At 42.0% G+C, this 26838-nt stretch overlaps 1 protein-coding gene across 4 annotated transcripts in view; it reads left to right on the top strand.

The window, feature by feature from the left end:
* PIP5K1B (phosphatidylinositol-4-phosphate 5-kinase type 1 beta) overlaps positions 1-26838 on the top strand; it is a 291346-nt gene that overhangs the window by 84401 nt on the left and 180107 nt on the right. For all 4 annotated transcript variants that reach the window (XM_079790914.1, XM_079790913.1, XM_079790916.1 and 1 more), the window contains exon 2: positions 24404-24488. The gene's annotated coding sequence lies outside the window, so the exon portion shown is untranslated. The remainder of the gene's footprint in view (positions 1-24403; positions 24489-26838) is intronic.

Genomic DNA, 26838 nt, shown 5'->3' with positions numbered 1-26838 from the left:
GGTTTAAGAGAGAATATGATGAGCAGAATTGGGGACAGCCAGATGGCTGAAGAAAGTGGTGGGTTGTTGTTGTTTTTTTTAGATCCTTGAGGATAAAGAAGAACTAAAGTAAAAGATCATCCCTCTCCCCATTTTATTAGTAAATTGTTACTTAGCATTTCACAATAAATATCCCATCACAGATATATGATTATGATTTGGAAAAAACCAAGGGCAAATGAAACTTTTCATCCTTCTTTCCTCCCCCCTCCCCCTCCCTTCATTTTTTTTTCCAAGGGGGAAAAATCCATAAGTAAATGTTTTTACTCCAAACATGAGTAAACGGTTAAAGCCAAAGACCTACTGATTCACTTCCTTCACGAATTCGTCTGGTTCATTTTATTCCCTTGTCACTTTTTTCTCTTGATGGCTTTTTTTCCACTTCTAAATTGAAATTTAATTCCACACCCGTGACACAATTATTTCTGTAAGTTTGGCCCAGTTTCCTAACCCAGAGACATTTCCCTCTTCCGTGGGTGCTGTAAATTTTTTAAAGTAGTTCATTGTCCTCTTAGGTTTTATTGAGGAACAGGTTTTTGTTTTTTTCTTCTTATTCCTTTTTAAAATTATTGCGGAATGGCAGGAGAGGAGAGCACCAGTAATGATAAGAAAGGAAGAATGCTTCCCTTACTTTGAAATGCTCAGATTTCATTCTAATCGTACAGTACTGTCAGGTTCGTTCTTGTGGGTGAGTCAGTCTGTCTCGGACTCGGGGACCTCCATGCCGTATTTGTAGCCAGGAGGGGAAAATGCCTCCGCCTAGAACTACACTTTCTTGATCCTGCATTTCTGTCTTTCAAGATTCCAATCCAGTGCGGCTCTCTCCTGGTGCCTCCTCCGCTTCTCTGGCTCTAGGTAGTATTGCTTTCCTCTGGATCACTGTGCTGCCTGCCGCCTATAGCCCTTACTTTTGTTGTTTACTGGAAGGATGGGGGGGGGGGGCGGGGAGAAGGGGGGGGGGAGGAATTATAATGTGATGGTTAAAAGCACAGCCTCTGCAGACTTGTAGAACTGCATTCCAGACCTAGCCTTCCTATGAGCTTTGTGATTTTAAGCAAATTACTTAATCTTTGTGCGCCTTTGTCTTTTCACCTGTTAAATGGGAGTAGTTCCTACCTCAAAGCGGAAAGGACTAGAGGGGCTGAGGCTCATAAAATTCTTTACCAGGAAACTGGTAACTTGAATAAATGGAAACCTGAATATACAAAATACATAATATACTTCATATACAAATATGTATATAATGATATAAATGTATATAAAATATGAAATAATCCCTTACCTTTATGGCAGATTGCTTTAAAGAAAGGGACAATGGCTTGTGATTCTTTCCAAATACCAATTCTTATCTATAGAAAGAACTCAGTATTTATTAATGATGATGGATGGTGCTTAGGAAGTAGGCAGTGTTTGTTCATGGAGACTGTGGTGTGCATGTATTGCATTGTTACACATTGTGAGCGGTTTTAGGCCTTGGAAAATCTTTGAGACTAAAACTCTTACAATGTGCAGTCCAGGGAAGTGATGTTGCAACTTTGGTGGACTATAAAGTCAGTAAGCTTTCCTTTTAGTTTTCTTAACACTCGTGACAATTGTTGGGGTTTTCCAACAGTTTCACAGCCCAGAATACAGAAATCTGCTTTGACTTCAACACAATCTATCGAATTCTATATAACAGGAGAGGAGCTTAGATGACATTTACTTTTAAGCAACCATGCATTTTAATAATGTGAAAAATATTAGAAGATAAGAACTAAATAAACTAAAACAAATAAATTATACTTTCTAATGATAAAAGCAATATAAGTTCATTTTAGAAACTAGAAAATTCTAGTAAGCAAAAAAGCAGTACAATTCACTGCGATGCCACTGTTTACACTCCCATGTATATTGTTCCAGGCTCTTTTAGTGACTAAATATGCATATGTAATTTTCACACAAAAACATTATTTTACTGCATAGTCAGCTCCTTAAGCTGCTTTTCCCCATGTACTATACAATGAATGTTTTAAATATACTTCTGCATTATTTTACCCTCTATTAGTTAACCAACTGTTTTTGTCTCTCAGATTGTACAATTTTTTTTTTCTCAGTGACAAACAGTATTCTGATGTACACCTGAACAACTTGCCAGATTTAAAGACCAAAATGTTTCCTTGGACTAGCCAATATAAAATAGCTGGCATATTAATTTAATTTGCTTTTGTCCATTTTAAAAACACTTTTTTCCAGTTTGAGTGATTTATTTACTGGTCATATATGGAGCACCTGTGTGACTGAAAAGAAAAAGCGTAGTTCTCTGCCATCTGTCTCGGATTTTATGCATGCATGGAAGACAGCCTTTTCCTCATGTCATCCGCACTCGAGAGTTTTGCTCACGTCACCAGGAAACTGTGGCTCTGGGTCTTCACTCCGTGACTAGACTGAACGGTAGCTCAGGGTTAGTGACATCACCAGCAGGTCGGCTGTTACTGTTCTGCCGTTTCAGTGGAAGACAGACTGGAGCATGTGGGTGGGGGGTGAGGAGAAGGAAGCTAGAGTTAGATATTTGTCCTACAGACTTGAGGGCATTGCCATTTAGCTGTAGCAACTTGAGATCCCACACCTTCTTAGTCAAGACTTTATCAAATATTGCCTCCAGCTGCCCAGGGAAACATCTCTGAAGTCTTAACAATAAAAGTAGCATATTTCTGTTTCATGCACCTAGAAATGACAGTTCGCTATTCCATCACGTTTAGCAATAGTAGGGTTACTTAATATGGTCATCCAATGTATAGGTCTTAGAAAAAAATGAATAATAGAGATGAACTTAATCATTCATTTTTGCAGTAAATATCTGGTCAATACTCAGTATGTACCAGGCACTGTGTTAGGAGCTGCTGTTACAAAGAAAAGAGAGCAAGTCCTTAAGCTGCTCTTGGAGAGGCACACATATAAATACAATATCAGCAGTGCTTTGCAGTACTTTGTTGCGATATATAATGACCTATATCCAAGATGGTACAGGAATCCAGAGGAAGGAAATAGCAAAGGTGTTTATAGAGGAAGTAACTCTTTAGCAGGTTGATAAGTGACTGAGCACTCCTGTGGGAGATGAGGATGTGAGAAGTGTCCGTCCTCACAAAGTGTGCGAAAGACAGAGTGATTTCTAGGAATTTCCAGCAAGCACCAATTGCAATGTTCATTTAAAACAATTCTTAAGTTTAAATTTTTTTTTTACTAATTTAATGTTTCCTTGTTTCTCTATATTTATGGTTTTTTAAAAAACAAAATTGTTTGTTCCTTACGAAATTAATAAATCATTTGATTCTAAAAGAGTAAATGAAATGGACATGGCTGAATAAGATGTTCTTATAACTACTTCCTATCTCAATGACATACTTTGTTTTCTGCCTTAGATTTCATAGCTTAGAGATTATGACCGAGGATTCACAGAAATAGAAAGATGGAACAAAGGAGGTATAATTCAGATTATCGGCTAAATTTCTCATGCTCTTAGTAGTACTCCAAAATATAATCCAGGTCCCTGTGCATGTCTGTTGATCTTAGCATTGAAAAAGCCTTGAGCTGTACATTCTGTGATTTCAAACACAGTAGATTGATAGTGGCAAGGAACCAGAGGTTTTAGACTAAATATGTTATAAGAAAGCCATAATGATTATATTTAAATATTTTCCACATTAAATAAGGCATGTAGTACGGTTATGTTGCTGCCATGATTTTTTTGATAAATGAATTTGCATCCATGATAATTTTTTAAAATATTCCATTGAATTCCACATAATAGTCAATGTGAATACTTGAAAAGGATAATTTATTGGAGCCCAGAGTTGAATTAAACTTCCTCAAAGTATAATGATGCCTTTATTAATTTCGAGCTTATTTTGTAAACAAGGAATTTTTTTACATTTAGGTAGCATAATTAACAAAAATCTGGAGAGTAATACGTGGGTGAATTCCCCCACCCTGATGGAGAGGAGAAGGTGGTTGTGAGAAATTAGCAGGACTCGGTGGGAGGGCACGGAGAGGGAGGAGAGTAAAATGGGGAGAATGCAGTGACATTGATTGGGATGAGGAAGTCAGGAGGGGTGGTAGTACAGGTGTTTGAGTTCTGTTTAGGAGGTATCATGCCTCATATACTTGTGAGAAACCCAGAGGAAGTATCAGTTGGACATGTAAGTCCAAAGCTAAGGAAAGGCCTGGGGTCTAGCTAAAATTACATTTGAGGTGACCGCGCTGCGATGGTCGTATAATTGGAAATACTGAAACTTTATTTGTAGTACATGTCCTTTGTTCATCAGTGACTCAATCATTATGGCACGTGCCAGTTGTGAAAATGAATGAAATCCTCTTTGGTGATTCTTCTGTTGATCTAAATGCCTTGGCATACTACACCAGACCATCCCTCCCCAGCCTGTGCCCGTTTACACCCACCATGACAAATAACTTGTAATTTCCAGAAGGCACCTTGTTGTCCCTCCTCCATGCTTTAGAAAATGCTGTTCCTGTGCCCTGGGAGCACCCATCCCGGCCTTTTCTACCTCAATCTCTGTGAGTCATTACCTAAGATACCGCTCAGGTAGGTGTTACCTCCTTAAAGGAGCCTTCCCAGGGTCCAGGCTGTGCCCCTTCCATGTACTGCCCTGAGCAACCTGTATTCACCCATCTGGGCACCAATTACACTGTCTTGTGGCTGCCAGTCGGTCCTTCTGGCTCTTAGAGAATACTGCTCTTCAGCCAGGCAAGAGGGGCCCTTCCCTCCTCACAACCACCTAACCTGGGTCTTGTACTTGAAGGGCCTCTCCGCTGGCCCTCCGGCTGAGCCCCTTCTCCATGAAGCAACAAGTCGGAGAAGCCAAGGGGATGTTCCCAGCTGGAGCCCAGGGGCTCCTTCCTGTGCCACACCCTGTGGAACCAGGACCCCATATTCCAGAATCCCCTGCCCCACAGGACCCAAAGCCTGCTTGGACGGCCTGGGCTTCCTTCCCAAGTTTATCCTCCTGAGGGAGAACCATGCCCCAGAGACTACACTGTTGGACATGAAGGATGGGGAGCGATGTCTGTGGGGTGTCTACACATGTGCGTGGGACACGGCTGCTGGGGGTGGGGGTGGGGGGCAGAGAGAAGGTGCCGGGCCAGGGGTCAGGAGCCAGCCCGTGCTGTCCCAGACACTGAAGAGTCTGAGATTCCTAAATCCAAAGCCCTTCCCACGCAGGTTCCTTTGAGGAACTGGAGACAGTGACGCTGATGGGGGGGAAGGTGCGTGTGGGCAGCAGGTGCCCCATTGAGGCTGGTGAGTGAAGAGAAACCTCATAGCGTACGTCTGTGGGCTCCCATTTGTTCTCCTTCCTGGGTCCTGCCATTGTTGGGATGGGCCTTTCCCTAGTGCCAGTGCTTGAGGTTGAACCATGCCTTTCCCCCAGCACCCAGCACCCAGCACCCAGCACAGGACCTGCACATGCACAGAGGTTTGCTAAATGAAGGACTAATCCAGTCCTCCATGGGTTCTCTGGCCTTGGGAGGAGTCGGGGGCAGTTGGACCCTCCACCGCTCCCTACTTATTGATAGACCCATCCCACTGATGGTCTGTGGAGGGACCCCCTGCCCAGGGGGTGCAGCACTACTGTGTGGGGTTCTACGAAGGTGCCCCGCTGAAGGGCAAATGTGCCCACACTCAGCTGCCAGGCCCTGAGCGTGCTGACGAAAAAGGGCCCTTTTATGCAGGGTCGGATCTGCCCTGCGGAGATACCTTTCTCTCATTTTCTACAGAGACTTTTGCTAAGTCAGAAGGGGTGTTTTAGGGGAATTGGGGGCTTGTCATTCAAACAAAAGTGTGCTAAGCGTCCAGGGTTGTGGGAGGGTAGGAGGACATTTGGGTACCCGGCTCCAAATTCTCTGTTATTAGTAAGTTCTTGAGATGCTTAAGCTATAAGCGTTCCAAGTGTCAGAATATTTTCAGCTATTGCCTCCATACCTGCAGCTCCTCCTTCCCTCTCGCCCCAAAAACTCAGGAAACTATTGAACAGAGTCACATCTGTCCATGCCATTCCCAGCACCTGCTGCCATCACAGATTGGTCCCTGGGTATTTGAAGCCATCACTCTTTCCAGACTCCTCTGCCTGCCTTCTGATCGGGTGCATTGAAATCGTGTGTAGCAGGGAGGGGTGCTGGGTGCCAACCTTGAACCATGACTCAGTCCCGTGTGTCCTGATGACAACTCCCGAGTAGGGCGAGTAGGGCTCTCCACAGGGAAGTGGCAAGCCTGGCGGGAGGGAGCCTGGCATTCCAGGGAGACTTAGCAGTATTAGCACTGGGGAAAGGACGCATTCTTTGCCTGTGGCCTGCTAATAATCACAATCATGCTCCCTCCTTCCTGGATTTCTTTTAGTTGGACTGCCTTTAAGAACCCGAGGTCTATCCTAGTCCTTGACGCTGAGAGAAGAGGGTGTGCTTGTTTGGTACTGAGCCATCAGCACAGCTGTGAGCTCAGAGCCACCGTCAGTGGTGTAAGATTTGAAATAGATCCTAAGGCTGAAGATTTGAAGTCCCTCCCTGCCCACCCCGCATTTTCAAAACCATGGGAATTGAAATTGTTTCATAATAAGATTACAAGTTACTCCTGTGGACTTAATACACCACCTAACAAGAAGTCTTTGCCAGAGTGGTCTGAGTCTCAGCCGACAGATAAGTGAAACGCCGGAACTGTTTTCGCTTACAGGTAAGGTTACTTTGCAGACCGCAGGGCCGTAGATATCGCTACGTAGGGTTGGAAGACGAAGAGCAGCTCTTTCCAAGAGAAGCCGGATCTCACGTTGATGTCTTCACCTTGTAGAAGAAGTGAACCCTGGCTCCATGGGGTTACCTCCTGGGGTCTTCTTATTTTGTTTTGTGTCTAATGCTGTGCTGCGTTCTGATGGAATGAAGGCTGCAGGTTGCCCCCAGAGTGTGTGGCCTGTTTCAGCCTCTTGTGCCATTCTAGAAGCAGTGAGCAGATGTAGGGCGAGGGCCGTGTGTGAGCATCACAGAAAACATTAGAGGAAGACCCTCCAAGGGAAAAGCTCTGGGTGGGGAGATTGCTGGCTGCTTTTATTTTTTTGTGTGATTTTCCATGTTTACCCAGACTTCTATAATGGATCTGAGTTGCATTTATAATCATACTAGAGGCCCGGTGCACGAATACATGCACGGGTGGGGTCCCTCTGCCTGGCTGGCGATCGGGGTCGATCAGGGCCATCTCACCCAGTCCCTATCAGGGCCGATCGGGGCCGGTGGCAGGGGAGGGACTGAGGAAGGGTTCCAGGGCCTGTCCAGCCCTGTCTCGCCCAGTCCCGATTGGCCGGACCTACCAGTCGGAGCATCTGCCCCCTGGTGGTCAGTGCATGTCATAGTGACTGGTTGGTTGACCACTCTGTTGGACACTTAGCATATTAGGCTTTTATATATATAGATTTTTAAAATATTTTAAGAGAGAACCCATTTGAAGAAACTGAGAGAAACTTTTGTTAAGTGAAGTTAAAACAGGAAAGAGAAGGGAAAGAAGGAGGAGGGAAGGAGAGGGAAAGAAGGAAGAAAAAACTCTCATGGAAGTATTTGGGATGCTGAATTGATCACTATCCTCATTTTTCATCTTGTTTTCTCACTCTTGAAACTGGACATTCATTTATTATCCAATGCTAAAAGGGAGGAAGAAGAAAACATTTATTAAGCATTGACTTAACTTAAAGGACTGAGAATAATCCTTTCTGCCCTCAAGGCAGCTCATCTAAGTGTGGCAGACATACATTTATTAAACTTCCAGCTTTTCAGTCTGTCCATGTGCCAGGCACTGTGCTAGGTTCTGCAGTCTATATGCTTGATTGGTCCCTGGGTATTTGATAACTACTATTGCCCTGAAGGTGGCTGATAGTAGAGTGGAAAGAAAAGAAACTTAAACTCATGATTACAGTATAGTCAGTAAGTGTACAATAGGAGCAGGCACAGAGGAGGGCCACAGAGGCACTGAGCCCTGGCTTTGGAGGACTAAGCGTGGATTCACAGAAGGAAGTGATGCCTGAGCGGTGTCTTGCTGGACAAGGATAGCCAGGGAGAGAGGGCAGTGGCTGTCAGGCTCTGGAGCTAACACAAGAGCAGGAGGCAGGCAGGAGAGTGCCTGGGCTTCTGGGAACTGTAAGGCATCCCGTAGAGCTGCAGCCCTGTCGGGGGCAGGCAGCAGGCTGAAAGGAGTTCAAGAGGCCAGGTCGTGAGAGGTCGTGTACAGGCTGTGCTAAAGACTGAGTTCCTCCCTGAAGCAGCGGGAGGCCACGGCAGGGTTGTCATGGAGAGTGGCATCAGCAGATTAGCATTATAGAACCCTCCCTTTAGCAGTACAGGCAGACACTCTAGGAGGCAGAGGCAGTAATCTGGGCTAGAAACTTAGTTTCAGCTAAGAGAGCAACAGGGAAAATGCCGAGGAAGAGTCAGAATCAAAGAATATCAAGGAGATGGATGGAAGGAACTTGGAGGGGCTGTGATGGGGCGTGAAGGAGAAGTCGGGATGGCCCTTTGATTTCTGGCTTGGGCAACGAGGTGGATGATGGTAGCATTCTCTGAGCGGGTGGAATATGATGAACTGCAGTTGGACATGTAGAATTTATAGTGCCCATAAGACACAGAGAACCCTAAGAGTGACTGAAAATGGCGACCTAGGGCTCAAGGAAGAGACCTGGACTCAAGAGTTATTTGGACTCTGGCCGGTTTGGCTCAGTGGATAGAGTGTCAGCCCACAGACCAAAGGGTCCTGGGTTTGATTCCGGACAAGGACACGTACCTTGGTTGTGGGAGGCAATCAGTTGATGTGTCTCTCTCACATCGATGTTTCTCTCTCCCTGTCTCTCTCCCTCCCTTCACTCTCTCTAAAAATCAATGGGAAAACATCCTTGAGTGAAGAGTAACAAAACAAATTAAAAAAAAGAGTTATTTGGGAGTTATTACAGGGAGGCTGCAGCTGAGCCCATGGGTGGTGGAAGAGATTATTCAGAAGGAGCGAGAAGAATACAGAAGACCACGAGGAACACGAATATTTAAGAGGCAGCTGAGAAAAGGGAGGGAGCCTGCCAAAGAGACCCAGCGGTGTTCACAGAGGCAGGGCAAAGCCAGGGATGTCAGGAAAGGAAAACCAGGCGTGTATGGAATCCTTGCCCACGCTCGCTATCAAGTCTGCCACCCACAGGGCAGATGACACGTGGCCAAAATGCCCAGGCCACCTGGGTGTGCTTCTAACAAGTTTCTCTGGACATAAACCACTACCATTGTCTCATTCCAGAACACCTGGTAATACAAGTTTCTTGTTGCTTAACTGAGCACGTTGCCTCCCCAGGCAGAATCAGGCTTCCATTTGTAAAGAGCATGAGGAAACGGTTTGGGGGTAGGCAGATGACAGAGTTGGCCATGTGCTGTAGCCAAGGGATGGGGGACTGTCAGGGAAGGAGGACTGGTCATTGTCAGCCCAGTACCCTACTGTGTGCAGGGTACTCCCAGGTCAGTGCTTCAGAGAAGTCCAGGAAGATAATGAATGAAACTGTGTTGCCAAAGCAACAGGGAGTCCACCTGTGAACCTGGAGGTGGTTTTGGGGGAGGCCCTATTGCTGTGCATGTCCAAAAGAGAATAGGAGGGGGGGGTGCAGGCAGCGGGGGGAACACTAGTCTTTGGAGCAGTTGACCCTGAGTGTGAGGAGTGAGCCAGGGTTGCAGCCAGAGGGCAACGTCGGGGTGAGGGAGGTGTCAGGAGGAAGGGTCTCAGGAAGGAGTTGAGATGCTCACATTCTCAAGGTGAAGAGTCAGATGAGAGCAAGAGGGTGACAATCCAGGTACAATGATACATGATGGAGAGAGGGCGCTAGACAGGTATGTGTTGTAGGAAAGGAGACGTGCGGATGGGAAACGGTGCTCATGAGTTCTCCGATGGAAAAGGCAGCAAATGAAGGGACCATTCATCCTTCTCTGAAGCAGGAGGCAAGACGTAGAGATTGTCAGGTGGGGGACTTAAGGAAATGAACAAAGACCTAACACCGGCAGTGCTGACAGACTGGCTGAGAGTCCCACTTTGGATACGGACAGCCCGTGCACTCACATCCTGGCTGCCACTTACTAACCATGTCAACGTGGGCAAGTTATGTAACCTCTCTGTGCCTCCGTTTTCTCATCTATAAAATGAGGATAATAACAGAGCCTGTTACTTGGAGTGATTGGGAGAATGAATTGAGTTAATTCGTGTAGAACTTACAACAGTGCCTGGCACAAAGAAGTGCACCATGTACATAAGCCGTAATAATTATCGTTAAAAAATGAGGGCGAATGCAGTCTGGGGTCATGTAAACACCAAGGTGTAAGTGGTTGACGGAGGGTTACGAAAGCGCGGCCGGGAGCGCCCTGTGTTCCTCCCGGATGGAAGGAATCAAGGATGTCCTCAGAGAGCAAAGACACAGGGTCACGGAGAGGCCGGTTCAAGTTGAGCAAACACTGTGGGCACAGGCCGGGGCCGTCGAGAACCCTCCATGCTGTGGAAGAGTGTGCTCTCCTGGGGCTTGAGAGGGGGCACGAGGGCAGGCACAGTGTGCAGAAGTCTCCTCTCCGCAGTGAGGGAGGGCGGGGCGAGCATCTGCAGGGGAGAGCAGTGAGCCAGGCTGGGCAGGGAGTTGAATGGTCCCTGCTCCGAGTCTCATGCTCCGAGTCTCCTCTGTAGGACGGGGAGATTGGAAGCAGAGCAGCGAGGGATCTGCTCTGTCTCACAGTGCTCTTGCTGGTGAGGGTAGCTGATGATGATGATGATGATGATGATGATGATGATGATGATGATGATGCTAAATCTATGGAGTGTATGCCAGGGCTACCGTAAGGACTTTACATTTGCTCACTCCTCACAACTACCCTGTGAGAGGGTCCTGTTATTTTCACCATTTCTCAGACGAGCAACAAGGGCACACCGATTAAGTGACTTGAGGAGGCCACACAGCTGGTGAAGCAGGGAGGTCTGACTGCGGAGCCAGTCGGTGGCCACCACGTTGTCACCACCTCTCCCATAGGGCGTGGCTCCGAGGAGAGGGTGACGGGTGGAGGGGTGATGCTCTCAGCGAAGCCTGTGGCATATTTTCTGTCTTAGTCAGGGCGAGTTTGGCTGTCAGGATGAGACCCCCTGCAAAGAGCTCCAGTGAATGGTGGATGCGCCTCAGTGTTCTCATCTGTAAAATGAGCATAATGACAGAAACCTGTTCCTTGGAGTTACTGGGAGAATAACTGTCCAAGACTTGCCCGTTATTCCCTGTGCCTGTGTTCTGGCTTCTCTTTTAAGTGCCTCCATAACAGGGGCCGTCGGATTTATTGTTGCTTCCCTGAAGCACCGTCCACAGAGCAGTGCTGGAACAGACACTCAGTGAGTGAACACCCTTCTGGGTGAGAATATGCCGCAAGTGGTCATCTCATCACTGTTTTCACTTTATCCAGGGCCCTCCCAGAACCCAGCTGCCAGCGAGGGCGTATGGCTAGGTTCACAGGGCTGGAAGGTGTCAGGCAGTAGTACTATCTCTGTTTATCGGTCTGGAAACACATGGTATGTATTACATAGGGGCTTTGTGTATCTTTCTGCCCTCCGAAAAATTCTTACAGTTCTTAGATTTACTCTTCTGTGACTCCACCTGACAAGGCAAGTCCAAGGCCCAGCGCCTCCTGACCCAGCCAGTCCCTGTGTGTAGCAGAGTTCTCCCTGTGGATAACCGGTGCTGTAGGCTGGGTCACTTGTCCCTCCTCGGTTCATTTCGAGGCTGAGATGGGTGTGGTGAGGGCCGCCGCCTGGGCAGGGAGACAGCTGCTCTCCCAGTGCCCGTGTCCTCCGTGGTTAGTGAAGCTGGAGATCTTGGCTGGAACCCCTTCTTCCCTCAGACCCAGTCGGAGCCCAGGTTCTCAGGGCTCCTTCCTCTCAGTGTCCAGCTTCATCTTGGTCGCCTGGTTCTCAGCACCATGAGCCCTGCAGCAGCGGCTAGATTCTCCCTTTAGAGCTGGTCGTCCCTTCCTGTTTCATCTTGTCTCCTGTGAAAACTCTTATTGATTTCTCCAAAGCCTTCAGCAGATGTGCCCTAATTTGTCATATCCATAGTTGGCTCCAAGGCCATCGAGCCTGGGACTGATCACTGTCTCCAACTTGATTTCCTATATTGGGTGAGAATACCCTTCCTCTCCCCCAGGCGTGCCTTTCCCAGACACACCAGTCGCTTCCTTCTACCCTCCTGGATCCTCCCTGCACCCTGACATCTCACCCACCCCGTGGGACTCCTTGCTCTAGACCTCTGTCACTGCGCTCTCCTCTGAACAACCCCTTTGAGTCCTGATTCTCCCATTAAATTGCTGGTTTGTGGAAAGCAGCTCTCTGCTGGGTATTTCTCAAATCTGTACAGAGCCAAGCACATATCAAACACTTGGGTAACTTAATAACAGTGATTAATCACTGATTTTTGATCTCTTGGCCTTAGTTTTTTCAAAACTTTTAAAATTTGTATTGCATTTTTTAGAACTTTCCATGTAAGCCCTCTGACTATGATAAGTGAATAAGTTGTTAGAGGCAAAGCCAAGCAAAAGGTATTAACTCCTAATCCTATTAAAAGACTTTCCCATTATTCCCTGTGCCTGTCTTCTGACTTCTCTTTTAAGTGCCAGGAGCAAAACTTAATAGATTTTGGTTATTTACATCTGAGTCTAAACAGTTTTTCTACTAGTCATCGACTGGCTTTAATTCGTATATGGTTTACATAACTATTATTGTGATAATTGAATAGTTCCTGAGGCATGTACTCTTAGCAGGAAAAAAAAGAGGAAAATAGCTGAGCAATATAATGTGGACAGAGAGCATAATCTGGTAAATTGAAAAAAATAAAAAATTTTACAATGTAGTAAAAATATATTGTGAAGGCTACATGATGTCAAATGTCTGGCAATATCTGGGGAAGAAAAAAAAAATTCAAGCATTATGTAGAGGCAGAGTTCTACTTTGTGAGATCTTAGTGAGTATCCCCGATGTCCCTGGGAAGAGATGGAAAAGTAACTGTGTTTATTAAGTCTCCATGGTTTCTCTCCCACATGCCCATTGGAAGGCCACATCTCACGACCACGTGTGTGTTTACTCTGCTGACTCAGCTTTCTTCTGCCACCTTCCAACACCAACACCAAACACACTCCAACACAGGCTATGACTTTGTGCATTTCTTTTAATTAAAATGTTTTATTGTTTAAAGTATTACAAGAGTCTCCCTTTTCCCCCACTGACCTCTCCCCTGCCACCCCCACTCCCAAGCACAAGCCCTCACCCCCCTACTATCTGTGCCCATTGGTTTTGCTCATATGCATGCATACAAGTCCTCTGGTTGATCTCCTACCCCCTCACCCCTCGCCTTCCCTCATAGGTTGTACAGTCTGTTCGATGCTTCTATGTCTCTGGTTCTATTTTTGTTCATCAGTTTATGTTCTTCATTAAATTCCACAAATGAGTGAGATCATGTGATATTTATCTTTCTCTGACTGGCTTATTTCACTTAGCATAATGCTCTCCAGGTCCACCCATGCTGTTGCAAATGCTAAGAGTTCCTTCCTTTTTACAGCAGCATAGTATTCCATTGTGTAGATTTACCACCGTTTTCTAACCCATCTGCTGATGGGCACTTAGGCTGTTTCCAAATCTTAGCTGTTGTAAATTGTGCTGCTATGAACATAGGGGTGCATATATCCTTTCTGATTGATGTTTCTGTTTTCTTGGGATACATTCCTAGAAGTGGGATCACTGGGTCAAATGAAAGTTCCATTTTTAATTGGCTTTGTGCATTTAACATGAAAATCAGGGCAGGAGAAGATTATGCGATAATGTTTTTTTCTGGGAAGGCTGTGAGTTACACTGATCTGAACGCAGCACGTCCCTCCCAGTTGTTTTCACGGCTACTTTCTTCTGTCTGATGTTTGCAGGGAAGGCTTGGTTTGAAAAGACTTAGGAATTCTTTCAGCACAACATTTGTTGGGAAGATGAATTTCAAGTAGTTCATTTTATGCTGAGTCCTTTGACATTGCCGTTTATAGCTATTCTGTTTATTCACTCCGAAAGAACCATTCTGCGGGTTGGTGAACGTGCTTTATTAGAGACTATAAGAGCCCTGCAATTTGTTTTGATTGGTCTCCCTTTGGATTCACAGCTAGCAGGTGCCATCATTTGGAATCGGTTTGGGCAGTAGCTTGGTTATATAGATATTAGATACATGAAACAAAACATTTGTAAATTAATTTCATCAGTAAGAATAGGGGAGCTTTACGTTGACTACAAGAGCACCGTAGTTCTCTTTTTACAGCTTCTGAGCAAACAAATGTGTAACTGACCATGTGTCTGAACATATGTGTGTATAGGTGTCCTCCGCTGAGGATTTTCTGCATTTCATTGAGAGTCTATGCGGGTATTTTAAGGAAATAAATCTAAGCTTATGCTTTTTTAACACAACGGAAATGTTTTCTGGTCTGAAAAATATAGGCATTTTACTTTGGAAACTACGTCAAGGATGTCTTCAGTTTAGTTTATTTTTGCTGCTTCTATTTCAGCCTTGGAAAATAAGCCGTCCCATTTTTAAGCCTTAGGTTTTTCCTGCTGTTCTGCGACGGACCCTGGGAGGACTGAAGTCATCCTTACCTCCCCGGCAAAACTGTTGACAAGGCTGCCACTTTCCTGAGAACGGCTTTCTAGGTTTTCATGAATCCATGTACATTTCCACAAATGTGTTTTTATTTAGGCAGAGGATGGAACAGGGACTTAGGATCATAGATGGAATGTGCAATCCAGAGTGTGTAATCCTTTAAGTAATGCCCTAAACCGTGGGCTGCCTCTGGGTAAATCCTTAAAGTGCAAGAGCCGTGATCTCAGAGCACACCATGCAAACATGTGCTAGACTCCTTCCTGCCGCTGGGTCTCTTTCAGCAAGCAGCCAGGCAATGGCCCTCATCCTCTCTTCTCAACCTGGTGTCCTGGGAAAGTCCTTTCCCGTGTCACTCATAAGTGGAGGTTTCCATGATCCCCACTGGCTGACGTGGGCAGTTTCTCCTCCAGGAACCCAGAGTAAAACACATGTCAGGTTGCATTGCAGCTGTCTCCACATCTGTCCCCTGTTGATGTGACTTTTTATTTTCAACAACAGCTTATATTCAGTGTTAGTTTGTGTTAGTTTCAGGTGTACAGCATCGTGGCTGGACAATCATATACTTTACAAAATGTTCTCCCCAGTATTTCCAGTACCCACTTGTCACCATACATAGTTATTACAATATTATTGTCTGGGGTGATGAACACAATACAATAGGTAGATGATGTATTATAGAACTGTACACAAATGAAACCTATATAATTTTATTAACTAATGTCACCCCACTACATTTAATTAGAAATAACAATATTATTGACTCTATTCCCTAGGCTGTACTTTATATCCTGTGACTATTCTGTAACTACCCATTCATACTTCTTAATCCCTTTTATATGACTTCTTTGAAGACTAGGATCTGTTTTTGCCTTTATGGCTCCAGGGCCATTGCCTGACATGCAATGCTCAATACATGTTTGTTGAATGAATGAAAGAGTGAATTAATTTGCTGGCAGATAATGAAAATGAACTCAGAAGAGCATAATTTAGCCATATTTGATTAACATTCAAGCTATGACCAAGGCCAAATCATTTTTTAATTGCTTTCTTTATTGGGAAATGTTCTCGGAAATGTTGCCATGTGTAGCCTGAATGGCATGAACATTTGAATATGGTTATCTTGTAAATGATCAATTCCCGGAGGGCAAGTTGCACTCACAGTGATCAAATAATTAATTAGTCTCCTCCTCATTTCAAGGAGGATCTGAGGTGAGGCTCTACCCAAGAACCTTGGCAATGGCACCAAACTAGAAGCGTTACCTAATGGAGTCAGCAAAATTCATGGTAGGAGAGAAGTGGATGAGAGGCCAAGGTCACAGAGTTGGTAGCAGAGATGGACATAAAGCCCAAACCTTCAGAGGCCTATCCAGTGTCCTTCCCGTGAGAGCTTGTTGCTCTGCTTCATCAGTGTTTAACGAAGTGTTTGTTTTTATGGGAAGACCAGCAAGGACTCATGGCTAGTGTCCCTCACCTCTTGCATCTACAGGTTGGCCTACTTACTTGGGTAATGAGGTAATTAGTCATTGCCACTCTCATTTGGCCTTGCACGAGGAGCAGACTCATCTGTGGCAAATTAAAAACACTAACTTATATGACACTAGCTGGCCATAGGAGGGATTCGAGGTTAAAAGGGTTGCTGCTGAGCAACTCAAATATGGCCCCCAAGTGCAATATCTCTAAAAGTTTTGGTAACTACCGAGTTTTTAAGATCTCCCCCTACCATCTTGTACATTCAGAAATTCCCCCTAGCTTGAGACTCACTGATGTAGAACATGTTTTACAGGATATAGTTATGTGCATTAGTATGGTTGGCTAACCTTTCGATTGCATTTACAAATTGGAAAAAAAATGCACTGCAGTATTTATTAGACAATCTTTCAATTGTTTTGTCAGATAACTAGGAGAGAGTGTGTGGTACGGGGAAAAAGTCAGACTGTGCTCAGATCTCAACCTTGCCGCCTCTGACTTGCCCCAGGCAGATTATCCCAAGTCATAGCCTCACCCCTACACTTAATGAAGAGGCTGCAGGAGACCCTAGCTCCTTTGTAGTGATCTAGTTAAGCTCTCTGAAAATCCCCAGTCACAAACAGAAATGTTTGCACCAGCTCCTAACTACCTCCCAATCCACATTTCCTTTGAGACTCATGTTTCTCATGTATATCATTAGCTCATATCTGCTTTGCCACTTTCATTAGTCTTATATCTCATTCTATGGCTCATCGTTGGCCTGTTTGTCCTCACAGCCATTCCTTACTCTTCTTCTGTTCTGTATCGCAGGGCAGTCATCCCTTATAGGATGCATTTCTCAGGCTCCCGTGTCAGATGGAAGCCATAGGGTAGAGGGGGTGAGGGAGAATCCAGGTGTTGTCCCCACTCTCTCTCTGTCTTGGGTGGTGTCTCCAACAAGGACTGTCTTCTCCGTGCCTCCAAACATACCCCTCCTTCTGTAGTCTTAACTTCCACCAGTCAACCTTCTCCAAGATGTTCTGGACCCAAGCGATACCTTCAGCTTTTTCTTTCTTTCTCACTTACAGTTGACATTCAATATTATTTTATCAGCCCCGCCTCTCGGTGTGCAGGCTTCCTGCTGTTGTTAACCTCTGCATTTCATCACCATCTCTTGCTTAGCTTTTCAGCTCACCCATCACTTTTATAACTAATTCCATGTATTAAATTCCCTCTCTTTTACACACCCAGAATGGTGTCTGTTATCCCTACTGGACCCTGACAACTCTTTTGAAGTGACAAAACATCTTTATTGCCTTTACTGGTGAAAGTAGCTTAGATGATCCCACGCCTATAAGCATGCTAAAAATACTAATTTCCCAAGACCCACTATGCAGAGGTAGTGATTTAGTTGTTTTTGGTGCATGGCCCAGCATTGGTATAGAAAACAGCAAAGCCATGCTGGGTGCTGGGGGATCCCCTCTGTTCACTTGCAAACTAAGGGCTTCACTTCTACAAACTAGCCTCACAGCAAGAGCCTTGGCAAGATTTAAAATGTCTACATCCCATGGATATTATAGGACAGTCCATGATAAGTGTCAAAACAGCACAAGCTAAATTGGAAGAATGTCAAGGGATCACTTGCAGAATTAAATGAGATCATGTATTTGATAGCATCTCACACATAGTTGTTACTTAATAAATGATAATATCTCTCCTCCCCTCAAATTTAATGAAAGCATAGAAATGTAGAAAGTTAGGAAATACTGTACATTATTTCTTTCTGAAGCTAACAGAATCCAGATACTAAATACCAGAAAGAATAGATAAGCAATAAAACAGTAAAAAAAAAATTCCTTTCTTGGCATATATTAATGTTAGCTGAGCTGATGTCTCAACAGTCTAACCTTATGACACCATAAGTTGGCTCTATTTAATGTTAAAAATAATTTAAGAAAATAAGTTCATACTGGGAGTCTCGTGTTAGGTTACATATAAATACATTTCCCAAGGAGACCTGAGTCTTATGGTTATGCCCTTACTTGGCCACTAGGATTTCTGCATTCCAGGCACTTGCCAGAGACTATAACTTTCAGTGTTCCACCACCCAACTCTTATCAAAAGTTGGTTATGAGAAAAAATATTCATGCAAGACTGCCTGAAGGTTATGAATTCTATTCATTCCTCATCTAGATAGCCTAAATATTATTCGTGGCTTAAGTCAACTCATCAGATCTCTATGCAATAACTTCTTTTCAGTTTCCCTTTGCAGGGCAGTATTAATGAAAAAAGGACATATATCCTTATGGAATTTTTTAACTGTTAAATAAAAGGGAATTTTTAAATAGGTTCCTAGACAGAGAAAACCAGTAAGTTACCAATGCAGGAGCATCAGACTAGCTTGAAACTACTCATCTATAAGCTAAGAAGCTAAAAGACAGCAATACCATGTTAATAGAGAGATACAAGGAAAGGACTGTGAACAAAGAATCCTGTACTGGCCAAGAGATCTAGTTATATATGAGAAAAAAAGAAAGACATTGGAGTGACATTGCACATGGACATGGAGTAACTCAGAGTGGACCACCCATGTGCTGGACCATCCATGTTCTAAAGAAACTATTGAGAAGTGTTCCAACCAAGTGAAAATTGAATCAGAACAAAGGTGTCAGGGTGAGGGAAGATGAACAGCCAAAGAAACAATGATGAACAAAGAACCTTATAAAACTTATGGTAAAGTCTACATAAATTATCGTAATGTGACTGTGAACTATAAATTGTTAATTAAGATTTCTTGAAACAGCAGAGTCATGTCAGCTCAGAGGAGCTATTTCGAAGTTTGGAGAGGAGCAGCCAGGGAGAGAGTGAAAATATTTTAATAATTTCCTCTTGTGAACCAGAAGAGCTAAGAGATGGCAGGGGTTGGGCTCCCTGGATGCAAGCACTGGAATAGATTTTTGAGTGAAAATGTTTATTAGGGGTCAACACCTATATTATGAGTTGAATGTGTCCCCCAAAATGAAACATGACTTTATTTGGAAATAGTCTTTGTAGATGTAATCAAGTTAGGATGAGGTCATTAAGGTGGGTCCTAATCTGATAGGACTGATGTCCTTATACGAAAAGGAGAACGTCATTTGAAGTGAAGACAGAGACACACCAGGAGAACTTTGTGTAACAACAGAGACAAAGATAGGAGTAACATCGCCACAAGCTAAGGAATGCCAAGGATCAATAGCCACCAACAGAAGCTAGAAAGAGGCAAAGAAGGATTCTGTGCAGGGATTGAGGGGGAACGTGGTTTTGGACTTCTAACCCCAGAACTGTGAGGGAGTAAATTTCTGTCATTTTTTTAAGCCACAGAGTTTAAGGCTAATGAGCTTAAACCTGTGAAAGGAGAAAGGAGGAAGCATGGTTGGGCAAGCAGAGGGAGAAGGCAAACTCCCATGCGGGACCCACAAATCTGGGGCCAGCTTGGTGGGGAGCTGCCCCATCATTCAGTCACCGCATGTGGGCTGCCCCAGGGAGGCTGCACCCTGGGGTGAGGTGGCTGTCACAGAGGCAGACCCTGAAGGACCTGAGAGCTGGAGGTGTCTGCTGGCCTTGTCCTCAGCAGTGAGTATCCTTCCCTCCTGGAAAGGCCATCTGGGTGGCGAGTCCTCCTGTCTACTGCTGTAAGCTGAGGGGAAAATGTCTGGGTTGTGGGGATGGCCGTCATTTTATTTAATATAAAAAATAATATATTTTTTTAAATGATTCAATAATAGATAACTGAGCAAGTATTTTAGAATACAATTTTTTTAATTACTAGGAAGAAAATAGAATTATAAATTGATTAATCCAGTAAAAAAAGGAATGAATAAAAATAAATGCAGTAACAATAAATGTCATTAATAGTAAACATATTATAGAAGCAAACCAAATACAATCTTACCACGATAGGTGTGAATTTGTTGAAGTGCCCTTTAAAATGACAAAGACTTTTAGATTGGCAGTAATAAAACAAAAATCCAGTTTTAAGGTATTTGTAAGGAACACAGCTAAAATAAAATGACAGCGGAACAGTTGAAGATAAAGAAATGGATATGCCAAGCATATACAAATAAAAGGAAAGCAAAAGTGAGGATATTAGCATCAACTAAATGGAACCCAAGACCAAAATATTAAATAAGAAAAGATACTTCTAAGGATAAAGAGTGCAATTCATAAGGAGACTATTATATGCCTATCCTTAGATATGTAAATTTTAGGCATAGTTATGTAAATTTTCAGGCAAAAACCAAAAAGTAGAAATACAGGAGCTTAGGATAAAACCATAAACATATTAGAGAATTTTAATGTATTCTTCCATAATTTGACAAAGTATACAATGATATAGAGTGGTAATAAATATTGTTTTTGTACCCGATAAATAGAAAATGTACATTTTCCCCTTGTATCAATGGAACATTTATAAAAAGTCTATTTTTATGGCCATAGGAAAAAACTTAATGAATTTGGGGAGGAAAAAATTGTTTTATTCATTTTATTTTGTGATCCCAGTGGTAAAACAAGAAACGGACAATGAAAGGATAATAATTAAACTGTAAATATTTGAAATTATGAAACTCTTTTATAGATGACTTCTTGATCAAATTAGAGATCAAATTCAAAATGACAGGTTATCTGGAAATTGATCAAACAGAACATTTCACATAAAAATTTATAGGGAAACTAGAGGCCTGCTGCACGAAATTCATGCAGGGTCCCTAGGCCTGGCTGGAGATCAGGGCCGATCTGTGGGGCAACCAGCGGGGTGATTGGGGGCCCTCCACTCACATCCGCCGTGGCTGGCCTGGTGCCACCCACCTTGGCCCCGCCCCCTGCCGCTGCCACCACAGGTCACCTCCCTCTGGGGCCTGCGGGCTAAAGGCAGCTCCTGCGTTGAGTGTCTGCCCCCTGGTGGCCAGTGTGCATCATAGTGACCAGTTGTTCCGCCAGTTATTCTGCCGTTAGTCGATTTGCATATTAGGCTTTTACTGTATAGGATGGTTAATATAGTCAGAAGTACTTTCTAACTTAAATGCTTTGGGTACTATACTTTTGAAAGAATGACAAGGAAACTAAGTATTGCATCTAAAAATTTATAAAATAAGCCAAAAGAAAGAAGATAATATTGACAGTAAAAGCTAAATTAATGGAAATGGCCACAAAACAAAGAAAATCTGACTTTCATTAAAAATATATACATTATATACACAACATTAAGAATATGTATATACAATGCATATAATACAAATATATATAGTACATGCACACACACACACACAACACATCAGAAATAAGGGAAAATACATTACTTGGATCCCAAATGGATTAAAAGAATTCAGTAAGAAAATGTTATGGACAACTTTATATAAGACAACAAGTTTTAGAATCTAAAGAAAATTGATCATTTTCTAAAAAAATGAGTAAATTACTAAAATTCAATCCAAAGAGAGGTTATAAATTCCAAGAAATTAATAACTGTAAAAAAATCTGAGTGCATATAAAAAGAGAAAGCCTTCCAACTTTATGAAAAGTATTAATTTCTAATACCAAAGCCTGATAAAGATGAGACAACAGTCATTTCATTTGAATCATGAAAATGCCCTTTTTAAAATGGTAGCAAATTAAATCCAAGTTAGTGTTTATTCTAGAATTAAAAGGATGATTTGCATTATGAAATCTCTGTGTTACACATTGACACAACAGAATAAAGAACATTGTATGATCATTATATCAACTGATGCAGAAAACGCATTTGATATAATTTAACAGACATTCCTAATAAACATGAAGTTTATTACATATGTTATAAATGCCTGGTACTACTACTATTACTCAACTGCTGTTACTCAGCATTGTTTTAGAAGGTGAGAGAATGCAATAAGAAAAGACATAGGAATAAGCTGTATAAATATTGCAGGTAATGTGATTGAGATTCTGTTTAAGATGTTTTAAAACCTGGTAAGTGGGCTTGGTAACAGGTCTGGGAAGAAAATAGATGAAGCCCAATTGTTCTTCTTTCTTTGAATTAATAACTGGTTTAAAAGGAAAATAGAGAAGTCCCTATTTAAAATAGTGACAAACTAAAATATTTGGAAATGAGTTTAGTAAGACATAAGAAAAATCCAAAAAGTCAGATGTTAGTAAAAGTTTATATATATAATATATATATATATGTTATATATATGTATATATATAATATATATATATCGTTTGAGTAAAAGTTATAATATATATATATTATATATACATATTATATATATAATATAATATATATATATATCTTTTGAGTTTTGAATGAGAAAACTCAAAATTCCAAAAAGATCAATTCTAAATTAGAATATAAATTAAATATAACTCCAGTCAGAATCCCAACTTGGAAGGGGGACAGATTGTCAGATCAATCAATATGATTTTAAAGTCCATCTAAAAATATAAATGTGAAAAGTTAGTAAACTCAGAAGAAAGATAATATGGGGAACCTGCACCAATAGCTATCAAAGTATGCCATCATATTGCAGTATGATATTAGCTCAGGAATCAATGAGCAAATCTTGGGATGTAGTAAAGAGTGCAGAAATAGATTGCAGTATCTAGGAAAAGGTGATATATGTTAAAAGTGGCATGCCTTTCTAGTAAGGAAAAGATAGATTATAAGGAAAATGATGTTGGGGCAATTAGTTGCCTACCTGGGAGACAATGAGGTTAGGTTCCATTTGGAGTAAAGATCTAATGTTTAAAATGGAAAATATAGGAGAATACATGTATGACATCGGGTTGGGGGGAATTGTCCCAAGTAAGATAGTAAATCCACAATCCATCTAGGAAAAATTAGCATATTTGACAATGTAAATATTAAAAATGTCTACAGGACAAGACAACATAAATAAAGCCAAAAGATTAACAGTAGCTTACATTTTATATGGCAGAGTTGGTGTTTAATATACTGGGACATCTTTCAAATTGATTGTAAAAGGGAAAAGGATAAACAGCACAGTAGAAAATATGAGAAGGGCGTGCACTGGAAATCTAAATGACCAGGAAACCTGTGAAAAGGATCAGCCCCATTAGCAACAAGGGAATGAAATTAAAACAACCGAGAAGCCATGAGCTGCCCATGAGGTTGGCAAACCTTTAAAGGTGGCAGCCATCCAGTGCCAATAGTATGTCCGTGAGCAGGTACTCTCCCCGCACCATTGAACTGACTGATGGCTTCAGCCTTTATACAGAGAGGAATGGAGCCGTGGACCTTCAAGTAGTTCATGCGCTTATCAAGTTGGATCCAACTTCCAGGACTTTTTCCCACAGAAATGAAAGGACTAGAACTTCAGAGATATTTGAATATGGCTGTTTATTCCTGCTCTGGTTATGGCACCAAACCCGGAGACGAGTCTGAATGTTCATCAGGAGGAAGTCGTTGATTGAATGATGGTATATCCATCTTGTGGAATATGTTACAGTTATTTTAAAATGAGACAGATACATAGATTTGAAAAAAATTCAAACATATTGGTAAGAGTAAGAAGAAAGAAGTGTGTGTGTGTGTGTGTGTGTGTAAACAAGCATGGGGAAGATTTTGAAAGGGATATACAACAAACTGTTAATATAGGTTATCTCGGAGTAGGCAAATACAAGTGGGTCTTTACCATTCTTTATACGTCTCTGTGTTTTAAAATTGGTTGCCATGTATATGTTATCTCCTGTATAAAAATTATTATACCAAGGGATGTTTGTTAAACTGTTGTATCATCTAAATAACACTCATGAAAATCACAATGGATGTACCGCAGGGTACATCACACTTCACATAGGGTCTCCTACAGGAAGACCCCAGAAGGAATTGCTGCTCTGGCCTCAATTCCCCCATACCTGTGGTTCACTTGAGCAACTGGTTTGCTTTTATCTTATAGACATTGGGCATTTAGGTAACTGATCATTTTCTCATTTGCTGTGACCACTAGGAATCTCAGAGTGAAACTGGAGCCTGTACTGAGTCACATGGCTTACATTCTATGCATAGCCAGAACTGCTGGCTTCATCTGGTTCTCCCCACCTTTGTTTTCCCCTCACCCACATTCCTTCCTTTAATGTAAACTTACCTATTGCATGGGAGGGATCCCAGTAGCCACCTGTGGTCCTTTTGGAGGGATGAGGTGGAGATATGGAAAAGTAATGACCAGTGATTTCTATTTTAACAGGAACCTGGGAAGGAAAACAGTCTCAACAATGAACCAGCTGCCCCTCACCACCAACAACAGATGACTTGCCGTTTCACTCACTAAGGTAAGGAAATATGGTCCCTATTTTTAATTCATTCCAACTGCCTCGTTATAGAGCCCCTACCTCTTTTATTTTATACTTATTAACAAATATTCTAAATCATATATCTAGTTCATGACCTTTAACGTCGGCATTATCAAATTTAAAATAAGCAGCAAGCAAATGGAAACAGGAAATTTTGTGAACATCAGTATGCCCAAAGGGGCAGAACCCAGATGTGATCTCTGCTATTAACTATTGTGTGTGGTTAAATTTTTTAATAGCAGTAGTATTTTCCATATTCTTAAATATAGCAGTGCTCAGTGCAGAATATTTGGACAGAGAACAGACTGACAGTCGTCAGAAGGGAGAGGGTGGGGGGCTGGATGGAAGAGGTGAAGGGATTAAGCAAGAAAAAAAACCCTCATAGACAACAGTATGGTTATTACCAGAGGGGAGGAGGTAGGAGAGGGTAAGGGGGGGATAAACGGTGATGGAAAGAGACATAACTTGGGGTGGTGAAAAAACAGTACAATATACAGATGATGTATTATAGAATTGTACCCCTTAAGCCTATATAATTTTATGAACCAAAGCATTCATAACCACATCATCTGGAGATAATCACCAGTATTTCTATGAATTTTTCTCCTTCCTCTTATGTATACACAGAGATATATATGATTATAATGTTTTTGAAAACAATGTTTTTAATCCATACTTACCTTGACTTCCATAATTATAAGCGATGCACTTAACTGGTGCAGGAACATAGCAAGTCTAAGAACAAAGAGTAATTAACACTGTAACCATTTTAATAGCCATTTGCAGTTTACCGGGACATCCTAAGCATCTCGTTTGCCTCTCCAACTCGGGTGCCCTGGTTCATAGGTTCGTGTGACCTTTGTTAAGCATCACCCCACAGGAAAAAAAAACAAAACACCTTTGAATCCAGGTGACATTTCATGACCTCCCTTTGTCATTATTATCTGTTTTGTGCTGCTTAAGGTAAATTGTTTTTAAAAAAACAGAAGTTGACCTACTTCTCTCCTCTGCTTCCCTACTGTCCAGTCAGGGTGATTTACAAAAGAATAAAACAGACCTTCTCATCATCTGTCCTTCATTCATGCCAAGTAGTCAGCTCTTCAATATGGTTATTTTTTTTAAGAGTTTCCCTTGAAGTTTTTTGGTTTTAAAAGCTGCAAAGTCTTAGAAGTAAAGTTACTGAAATGGCATTCTTTTTTTTTTTAATCTTTATTGTTGAAAGTATTACGTATGTCCCCTTTTTTTCCCTATTGACCCTTTCTAGCGGCCCCCCACCTCCAGTCCACCCCACCTTTCCTCCCCCTCCCCATCCCAGGCCTTCACCACACTATTGTCTGTGTCCATGGGTTATGCTTATATGCATACAAGTTCTTTGGTTGATCTCTTCCCACCCACCCCTGCCTTCCCTCTAAGATTCCACAGTCTATTCTGAAATTGCATTCTTTAAGGAAGTGTCCATTCTGTTGGTCCTATTAAATAGTTGAAGGTTAGAGAAAAATCCTACCCTTCTTTATTATCATTACTACAAACTAAATTGGAGACACAAATGCACCCTAATATAGAAATGAGCTAAAGATTTGTATAGGCAATTCACTCGAAAAATATAAAGAAAGAAATTAATATGACCAAAAATGTTCATCCTTACAATTAATCATATAAATGCAAAATAAGATGGATATTTTTGCCCAAAGTTAAATTGGCAAAATGTTTTGTTTGATTTTAAATGAAAATACCTGATGCTGGTAGAGATATAAAGTAGATACGGTATTTTACCCCGTAGTCATTGTTCTGGGAAGCTGTGGCAGCTCTAAGTAGACATCCTGTTGGTATAAAAACAGAGTACAGTTTAGTTTTTCATAGAAAAATAGGATGCATCCCAAATGTCTATTAATAAATATTAAAATATGATAAAATTTTATAATTTTGTTATTTAGACATTTGAAATTATTTCTAAATAATATTTAGTGATACAACGGTTAAGTGAAAAGGGCAAATACAAAATTGTATATAATATATGATTCCAGTTTTGTTCAAAAACAACACACATTTGGAAAAGATTAAATGGTGAAATAACCAAATATTAACAATTATTATTTCTGGGTAGTTGGATTAAAGGTGATAGTTTTATTTTCTTCTTTATATTTTTTTTCGAATAAAATACATGTTTTGCTTTTCTTACGATAAACACAATATTACCTTTAAAATTTGTAAATGATTGAAAATAATGAATAATCATATTTGATTAAAATAATCAAGGAGCCCTTCGCATATTTTTTGAAACTTAATTTAATTCCAAATTAATTTGCAGATAGGTTGAGAGTAGTTATGC

This window comes from Cnephaeus nilssonii (genome assembly GCF_951640355.1).
Source record: "Cnephaeus nilssonii genome assembly, chromosome: 14".
NCBI lineage: Eukaryota > Metazoa > Chordata > Mammalia > Chiroptera > Vespertilionidae > Cnephaeus > Cnephaeus nilssonii.
The sequence above is the reverse complement of the archived record's forward strand: the minus strand, read 5'-3'. Positions and strand labels throughout refer to the sequence as shown.